This window comes from Salvia hispanica, chromosome 6, assembly GCF_023119035.1.
Source record: "Salvia hispanica cultivar TCC Black 2014 chromosome 6, UniMelb_Shisp_WGS_1.0, whole genome shotgun sequence".
NCBI classification, from domain to species: domain Eukaryota; kingdom Viridiplantae; phylum Streptophyta; class Magnoliopsida; order Lamiales; family Lamiaceae; genus Salvia; species Salvia hispanica.
This window is the reverse complement of record NC_062970.1, coordinates 30,256,747-30,267,204: the sequence shown is the minus strand read 5'-3', so window position 1 is coordinate 30,267,204 and position 10,458 is coordinate 30,256,747. Positions and strand designations below refer to the sequence as shown.

The 10,458-nt window shown below is 34.1% G+C and overlaps 1 pseudogene; it reads left to right on the top strand.

Moving 5' to 3' along the window:
• The first annotated feature begins 6,949 nt into the window (after nucleotides 1-6,949).
• LOC125195108 lies at nucleotides 6,950-8,652 on the top strand (annotated as a pseudogene).
• The last annotated feature ends 1,806 nt before the right edge of the window (nucleotides 8,653-10,458 follow it).

Genomic DNA, 10,458 nt, shown 5'->3' with positions numbered 1-10,458 from the left:
GTCATTGATTCCATATTCATTATTAATGTTCTAAAAATAGTGATCGATCACATATTGCATGCAATTTATAATTTATTTCTTGTGCTTGATTATTAATACATGTCGATTTGTGTTCGATTTGGTTTAATACTCAACATTGAATTCGTATCTCAATTTGATCGGTTACATTAGTTGGTTTGCTTGGTATCGCAAACAATTTGTACTCTAATTCTACGAAACAATCTCATCCATCCATTTAATAGATCTGATGGCTATAAATGGTGGTAGGTTGTAACTTTAATTTGGATTGTTATTTTAATATAGACCAATGTACATATATTCATAAAGAATGTTATCTTAGATCATCTCTAATCATACATCAAAACTCATTTTTAGTATAGAAAGCTTGTCCAACTATATATTTAACTCAAGTCTATTTTTGAATTTTTCAATGGAAGCTACTGTAAAAACTTTGTACACATACTTGTAAAAACTTTGTGAGACACATACTTATAAAATGGTATAATATTTTTGTGTGACTCAAAAATGGGTTTAAGATTAATGGTAGTGATTGGAGACATGGGCGAATCCACTTGGTTGGAACAAAGGACAATTGCCCCACCTCAATATATTTCACTTATACTAATTTGTTGATTAAGTTTAAAAAAAATTAATTTCTTTTATAAATGCCCCACCACAAACTTCTAAAATTTCTTTCTTTATTTTTTTTCCATGCTAAATTGAATTTCTTGCTTCACCTCTGATTGGAGATGACTTTATTAGTTTATTACATGGTGTTAGTGATGTTACGCTAGTGTTAGAGACAAAGAAATTCCAACTCATTTCATGTATGATTTTGTTCTGCATTTTTTTTTTAGCTATTTAAATTGTGTTGATAGATGATAGATGATAGATGATTATTTGATAGATGATAGTAGTAGTATCATACTTTTTGGATGTTAGATGCTATATTCTGTTTAGGGGTGGGTCGATACGATATATCGTATCGAAAACGTTGTATTGTGTATCGTATCGAAAATATAGATATGAAAGAATTTCATATCGTTATCGTATCGAAAGTTTCAATATATCGAACTTTCGATATAAAAAAATTTCATATCGTTATCGTATCGATATTTCGATATATCGTACCGAAGTTCGATATATCGTTAAATATCGATATATATCGAAAATTTCGATATATATCGAAAATAAAATATTGATATATATCGAAAATATCGATATATCGAAAATTTTCGATATATATCGTATTTTCGATATAAAACGATATATCGCGATATAAGGAAATTCATATCGTTATCGTATCGAAAACTTACGATACGATATTGTATCGTATCGAAAATTACGATATATCAAAAATTCGATAATTTTTCGATATTTTTCAATACGATACGAGCGATATATCATTTTTTGGTATTTTTCCCCAGCCCTAATTACGCTAGCATCACTGAAAATAAAATACAAGTATAAGTAAACCTCAAATCAAATCGCAGCAAACTATGAAACCATAGTATGATTTTGGTTCGATTTCGTTAATGATACAACTCTATTTCATTTACTAAAATAATCAAATCGTAACTTTAGAATACCAAAAACCAAACGTGTCTATCCATAAGAATATTTGTTTTTTCTCATCACTTCAAACCATAATCATTGATATTCTATTTCTTATTGAATTTTGGAATATTTATTTGAGATTTTAGTAATTTTTCAATTGGATTCACACAACAAACATACTAAAATGCATCAAAACACATGCACACAAATGAGGGAGAGGAAATGCATTATGCGCTCACGCGCATACACATATAGAGAATTCTCTAGTGACATTATTCATGTGTTTGTTGGCTGATAAGACTTGTTTAGTGCATTGAATTTGGTATCAATTGCTTGTTTTTATGGGATATAATGTGCACTTGTGTGTAAACATTTTTATTTTTCTTTTTGGATTGTCCCATTAAAAATAAAACGTTTCAAAAAATAAAACAATATTTTCTCTATTTTTTCCTCCCTCTTACTTCTTTCTCTCTTTATTAACTTACAAATCAACGCTACATAATATCTGTGTCGAAAATCAAATGTTTCATATTTAATAGAATGGAGGGAGTAGTATTTACCTTATTTTAGTTCATTTCGAAGTTCCTAACATTTAGTTCTAAATTCGTTTCCAAGTTTAGAATTGCTATAAGGACTTGTTGTAGTAGTTAATTAAATTGTTATTTGTGTTTATTTTGTTTTCGTTATGAAGACTATTTTAAAAGTGGGATGCAAAAACGCCTCATTATAGCAGCAGCATCAACTCTTACTTCACCATAAATCAATTTTTGCATCCAATATAAGTCTGAAAAAGGATTAGTATCAACTTGAAATAATGTATTACTCCTACTACTATATAAAGGAATACAAGTATAAAACTATAATGCGATATCTATATTCTAGAGTTGTAGAGAGGCTATACAATCAGAGGCTCTGAAAGCTTTCTGCACATTCACAGCAACTACTTCTGTAAACATAACAAACTCCTCTGTTTTTCAGACATTATAAACATCTTAACATTCAATTCAATTTTGATCAAGTAGATGAATGTATCTGCAAAGGCATCATCACTTGTAAGAATTAGTATCAAACCTATGGAATCGATCAGAAAATCACTGATCAGATCAAGATTCAGTAATCCAAACTGCTTTTGAAGCAAAGCACGATCATCCCCAGTTGCTGTAGAGCTTCGTATTGTTTCAGACTGCTATATTCACTTCAGTAAGTATAAATCTGTGCCTTTATGAGAAAACTATACTTCAAAAGTGCTGGCGTGGCTGAGGGCCGTCAAGTGACAATGTGGCATGACATGAGTCAAGCATCTTAGATAGAACAACAAAATCTCAAGTTGGATTATTGATACAATGCCACCAAATTTTTTTGAATATCTTCTACAGGCACAGCACATCACGAATAATAACCACCATTCCCCATAACGAACACTGCTCATCACTGCGCATGGCATGATTTGCAACTCTGGCACCATGATACAGCCAATCTACTTCATTGAACACAAGAGATGACTAATGATCTCAGTGGATAGGCAGAAGAACACTCGAGGGAAGTGACATTGTTCCATTATTTGGAGCTCCATCAATGTTCAAAATGCTTGTAACCAAATTGTATATCTCAACATTCTCAAACGAGGGAACCTTCCTCCCCCTACCAAGAATTATTGAAGAATGAGAGATATGAGTTGTGGAGGCGTGAGAATGGAAGGTCGTTGAGATGAAGGTGTCAAAGAAGGTGGAGTGGCAGTTTGTCTTCCAAATCAAGGAAGGTTGGAGACGACGATATCCTTGCCGTAGGGGCCGGTAAAAATTCAACAATATTCTTGATTTGAATAAAATCTAATTTGTTGAATTTTTTTTTATTTCAATTAAATTCTTTAATCACTAACATTTCACAAAAATCTCAAAATATTAAATAAATGTCTGAACTCTGAACAAAATCAATCCATACTCATATTTTAGTCCCGATTCATCTAATGTACTAAATGATAAATCATTCAACCCTTCGTTACATAAGAATATATAATTTCTAATTTTAAAAAATTATTTTTTCTCTAATGAAATAAGACTAATTCTTCATTTTCAATATTTTAATTACTTTTGTCTTTCTATTTATCTCTTATTTTACCAATTATGCATTAAAATTTGTATCAAACAAAAAATGCATATACTTGTGAGATAAAAAGTTCCATCAAAATAGACTAGTTTTGCAATTTTGGCCTATCTTATAAAAATAGATTTTTTTTTATCTTTGATAACTTTTGTGTTTCTTCTAAGGTGGTCTCATTCTCCACCAATAACACTCAGATCATTTTTTAAAATAAAAAAAGTGGATAAAAAAAATAAATAAAATATGAGAGAGAATGAGAAAAAAGTAAGTAAATTACGAGAGAGAACGAGAAAAGATAGATAGAATAGTGTTAACAATTTTTATAAAAAAAAATTATATTTTTAGATGAGATAATTTTTTGTATACCTCTATAAAAATGAAATTATTTTTTGTGAACTAGGAGAATATTAGTAAAAGTTAAAAATTTGTAATATTTTAAAATATGTTACTTTTTGTGAAACGAAAATATCGTTATTTTCAAGTTCAGGCAATGAGGCCACGTAATAATCTAGTGATTGAAAATTTAATACTGGGACATCTATACACATAAAAAGGAAGTTTTGGGAAAAATTATAAGAATGTCATGCCAAGTGAAAAATTATATAAGCATGTTGCATGGCTTCTTTTGGTCAGGATTTGTCATTCTTTAGTTTCTTTCTCTTGCATATATCATAATTTTATCCCTAAAATCAAAGACTATAAACTTTGTTCTATATTGTGTACTTGCATTTAGTTACAATCTTTAATATTTAGTCATTAACATTTATCATGACTTTCTGCCTTTTTCTCCTCGCCATATTGGATTGTTTGAAGGAAAATGATGCTTACAAGTTACAAATCCGAGAAGCACTAAGATGTTGTCATTGGCAGCATCTGGATCATTGTTGCTGGACTTGGCAAACATGGGATAAGCTCTGGAAGAGGTGGAAATTTCTCTAGAAAGATGTGGTGCGTACACAAATGTGCTACCGATTGTTTCTTTATTTTTGGGGTGCAATCTATGATAATTCTGTGTTCATTTTATACATGTACCGTGTCTTATAATGGTCAGTTTTGAACGTCTTATTGAGTCAAAAATTGTTTGTTTGGTTTATGTAGGATTTTATACACGTACTTAATAATTATAATTGTCATTTCTTTTTCTATTGAATATTTTTTTAGCTGAAGTTATGTTTCATCTTTAAAAGCATCCACAATGGTGGCCAATTTTCGGAGCCCATCTCAGAGTCTATCTCCATTTTTACGTCAGCAGGCGCATCCTAGAGCCTATCTATCCCTGGAATGAGAGCCCATCCCAGAGCCTATCTCATTTCTACATCATCACTATTTTATATTTTCACTTTTAATTGTTAGTATTAAATAAAATGATAAAATAACAAGAAATAAAGACAACTCAATAAGAAACAAATTCATTGAAAAGAAAATAATCTACATTTAAAAAAAATATTGAAAAAAACAAACTAAAACATTGATAAAAAATATTGTAAACAATGTGACTAATAAAGAGAAGTAAAATGTAGAGTGAGATAAAATGAGGTGGGATAAATGTGAATAATTTGTGGGAAATAGGATATATATATGGATAAAAATAAAAAAATAAAAAAGAAAAGAAAAGAAGGGGAGATCGGCCCGGCCGATGTATCGGTCATTGGGGTGGAGGCGTTGGAGAAGGGGAATCGGCCCTCCCCCCGCAATGGTGACCTGTGGGCGCCGATGAGGAGGGCGATCGCTCGGCCCTTGCGATCGGCCTCCATTGTGAGAGCTCTAAAATGGTTGTTTGGATACAACTTTAGTTGAGAATTAGGTGCTTATGGTTAAGTACGAAAATGAGAGTTTCACCTGCTATTGTAATAAGTGCTTGGACTTTGATGTATTATGATATTAATATTTTTTGTTAGAATATTTTAGTATTTGAACATTGTCCATTTCCTCGATCCTGGTTTTATTTCTCACCTTGAATATTTTGTTTTAGCCTCTATTTACTAGCTATTACTCCCTCCGTTCCATAGTAATGGAGGCGATTCTTTTCGGCACGGAGATTAAGAAAAATTGTGTTAGGTGAGTTAAGTAAAGTGAAAAATGAAAAAGGTAAAGAGATGAAGAGAGAAAAAAGTAAGAGAGAGTAAAGTATGTGTGGAAAAATGTGTTGACTTTTACTAAAAAGGGTAATGACTCTATTACTATGGAACGTATCAAAATGGCATAATGACTCCGTTACTATGGAACGGAAGGAGTACTATTCAGCGCAGAAGCCCCGAATAATGATGTGATTGACTTCATACGTGTTGCTCAAATGCTAGAGTGGAATATTTCTACTTGCCTAAAGACGATCTCAAGGTAAACTTCTTCATCTTAATGTTTAAACCTACCATCTAGGGGTGCCCACGGTTCTAGAACATGTGGTTATAGTTCAGAACAGTTGGTTGCGGTTTTGGAAATTGCCAAACGGAACCGAACCGTGAGGGTGTTTTGCGGTTCCGATTCCAATTCCAAAATCACCGGTTTAGATTTCAGTTCCGAACCAGTGGTTTTCCGGCGGTTTTTCACAGTTATGAACTGTCGGTGATTTTTTACGGTTCCGATTCAGTTTCATAGTTTTCCGGTGGTTCCAATTTGGAACAGTCTGGAATTGGCAATTTTGGCACGGTTTTGGTTCAAAAAATTTCGAATCTGAACCAAACCACGGTTCTGAAATCGACGGTTTCATTTCAGAATCGTAACTGTCGGTTACGGTTTCACGGCTAACCGCCGGAACCGTAAATCTTTGGCACCTCTACAGTACCATCTAGATTTTAGAGATTTGTACTGACCACTTTCTGCCATTTCTCACAACCAAAGCACATTCTTAGTGGAAGTAACAAGTAGAGATGCCCAAGGTTTACAGTTCGGGCGGTTAAACGTGAAACCGTAGCCGACGGTTACGGTTCCAAACCGGAACTGTGAGATTTAAATGCAACTGAAACTGTCACTTTTGGAACTGTGGGCCAGTTAAGGTTCCAAAATTTCGGAACCGAATCATGCCAGAACTTCCGGTTTCAGACGGTTCCAAACTTGAACCATAAAAAATCATTGGAAAACTGTGAGACCTAGCCGGAACGGCAAAAAATTACTGCAAACCGACGGTTCAGAAACGTGAAAAATCGTAAAAAACACCGGTTTGGGACAGAAATTGCGGTTGACAGTTTTTGAACAGGGACCATGATGGCGAAACATCTTTGCGGTTCGATTCCGGTTCGACAATTTCTTAAATCAAAACCGGCGATTCTAAACCGTAACCGCCAGTTTCGGAACCATGGGCATCTCTAGAAGCAAGAGCAAGAAGAGAAAACATTATGAGATGAAGAAGAATGTCATTGAGGAGTCGATTCGCTTGCCTAATCCAATGATTGGATATGGCGTTCCCTCCATGCAGCTGCCAGAATGGGTTCCTCATTCCTTGCCACAAGAAGCAAAAGACCCCCCTTTCTTCTACTATGTGAATGCCACCCTTACACCAAAGGGGGTCTGGGACACCATCTCACGTTTCCTCTATGACATCGAGCCAGAATTCATTGACTCGAAGTTCTTCTCGGCTTGTGAAAGAAAGAGGGGCTACATTCACAATGTGCCCATCGAGAACAAGTTTCCCCTCATACCTCTCTCACCCCTTACCTAGGGCTGGGAAAATATATTGAAATATCGGCCTCATCGTACCGAAAATACCGAATTTTAAGTATACCATGAATTTCGGTACGGTATGATGCCTAGGTAACAGTCTGAATTTTCATATACCGTGGTATACCTCTACATACTGAAATTCGGTATATACCGTAAATTAAGGTATATATCGTAAAATATAAATATAATTATATATAAAATATATTTTATATATTTTTCAATTATAAAATCTATTGTGAAATATAAATATAATTATGAATAAAATATATTTAATATATTTTTTAAATTATAAAATATGAATAATATTCTAAAAACTCAAATTATTTATTTTCATTGATGTTGAAAGTAAGGTATATAGCAAAAGTACATCATACCAAACTTTGGTACGATATACCGGAAATGAGGTACGATATCGGTATGGAAATTCATCATACCGAAAATATTGGTAAGATAAATGTATGATTTTTTTACATACTGAATTTACAGTATGGTGGTTTCGATAAGGTATACCGTACCTACCCACCCCTACCCTTACCATCCAGCATGTTTTTCCCTTATCGAGAAAGTGGTAGCCTTCGTGGGATCCAAAAGACGAACTAAACTGCATTCAGACTGTTATGGTGAGTGCGAAGCTTACGGAGAGGATCTGCATCGAGCCAGAGAGGAGTGAGGGTGATCCATCAAAGGCTGTCCAGCATTAGGTCATGGAGCAGTACCAGAAGTGGAACCTGGTGTGGGTGGGTCGGAAAAAAGTCGCCCCTTTGGAGCAAGATGAAGTGGAAATGCTATTGGGTTCCCAAAGAACCACACAAGGGGCAGTGGGATTAGTTGAATTGACAGATACAAGTCTCTTGGAAACTCTTTTTAAGTTAGCAATCTTGAACTCTTTGTCAGGCTGTCAGCTCCTTAATTCCCGATTCTCGATGTTTTGATACATTGTTCTTGGTTCGAATGTAAGTTGACACTGTGGCCTATCATCTGTCAGTGCTCAAGGATATGTTTCCTCAAGGCGTCAACGTGTTGTCCCTCTTCTCCGGGATAGGTGGAGCAGAGGTGGCGCTCCGCCGGATCGGCATCAAACTGAAGATTGTCGTCTCCATCGAGAATTTCATAGCGAATAGAGACATAATGAGAAGTTGGTGGGAGCAGACCAACCAGACTGGTAACGTGATTGATTTTGACGACGTGGCATTATTTGACGCTCCCACGGTTGAGCAGATCATTAGCACCATCGGAAAAATCGATCTAGTAGTCGTAGGAAGCCCTTGCAACAATCTGGCATGAAGCAATAGAGTTAGCAATGATTGGGTTGCATATTCAAAGTGGGCTCAAAAATGAAAAATTGATAAATGACTTGGGTTCATAACAATGGGTTTTCTTGAAAAAGAATTGAATAAATTCTACAGGCTCAAAATGTATATTCTTTTACTACAAGAATTATAGGTGAAAATCGACTTAAAATGTTCGTCACTTTTGAGAACAACTATAGAAAGATTTAAAAAAAGGGGGTGTTACATCATTAGTTTGTGAATTCTGGTATATGCTTTCTGTCGTTCCTTGTCCACCGTCCCGGTACAATACCCTCCCCGTCCACAAAAAATAGTCACATTTTGCCATTTTTGTATATCCAACAAAAATACTTTTCTCCTTCCATTTCTTACTTTTTCTCCTCCATCTCTCATACTTTATCTATTTTTTCTCCCATCTCTCTTATTTAACAATTTCTCATTAAAACTCGTGTCGTCCACAAATGAGACTATTTTATGGACGGATGTAGTATTTTTTAAATATGAAATTTAATTATTTAAATGAACAAAGAATACAATAAAAAAATAAAATGAAATATTGATATCTGCAAAAAGATGAAAAATGATCCTCTTACCATGAAAATCTCCAAAAGAAACCCGATGTACTTAAAAAAGGCCAGATTGAATAATTTGTAGAACTACTCTTAACTATAGGACAATTTTTTTAAATCAAATTCACATACGTAAACTATTATTCGATTCACTCTTACACATGAGATTGATTAGGCCCATTGGAGCCGGATTGGGCTTTTATATTTCCTGCCTTCCAATTTAACATCATCAACTCTTTTGCAATATTTTATGGTGTTTCTGTGCATAGTCATTATTCATCTTGGCTCCACATTTCTAATAATCATAGTGGTTCTTTTTGGTTAGTGATCTAGGATCCATGATAGTATATTGATTGAAGATTAATCATTGATTAGTATGTTGAAAATTACTTGATTAAATAATTGTTGTTAAACAGACTATTCTCAACTAGACAATTTAATCAAAACAAAATAAAATTGAAGCAAAGACTGTAAGTCAAGTTAAGGAGAAACACTTCCCTCAAGTCAATGAGTAATCTAATATACACGAATTGACGTATTGTTCCCACGCCACATAATATTATTTCCGCCTAACATGATTGGTCCCAGATCTTTGGGGTTGTTTTTTCCAATAAACGTTGGTTACATTTCTTTATGTTATTTGTACCAGTAATCGGTTTATGGATGTGTGCTCTTGGAGTAGTCGGTTTGGCCCTGAACCTACGTGTCTATGAGTTCGTTTCTCAAGAAATTCGTGCAGCAGAAGATCCAGAATTTGAGACTTTTTATACCAAAAATATTCTATTAAACGAAGGTATTCGTGCTTGGATGGCGGCTCAAGATCAGCCTCATGAAAATCTTATATTCCCTTCTACCATCTCAAATTGTCCATCTCCTTAAAAAAAATGACATCTCAAATGCGCTAGCAACAACAAACTTAATGAAATTATGAGGATGAGCTAACTACATATGTACCTAACAAAATTTAGTACTCCCTCCGTCCCCCATTAGGAGTCACACTTCCGTTTCTGCCCTCGTTTTATAAAAATGATAATAAATAGTTAAAGTGGAGAAATGGTAAAGTAAGAGAGAGAATAACGTAGATAAAACTTTTCTCTACATTATTCTCTCTTTTATTTTACCATTTTTCCACTTTAACTATTTATTATCATTTTTATAAAACGAGGGCAGAAACGGAAGTGTGACTCCTAATGGGGGACGGAGGGAGTATGAATTACGTATAATGAGTTCAAGAGTGAAAAACTTTCCATCTCAAAACTCATGTCTATTTATATGCTTCAGTGAGA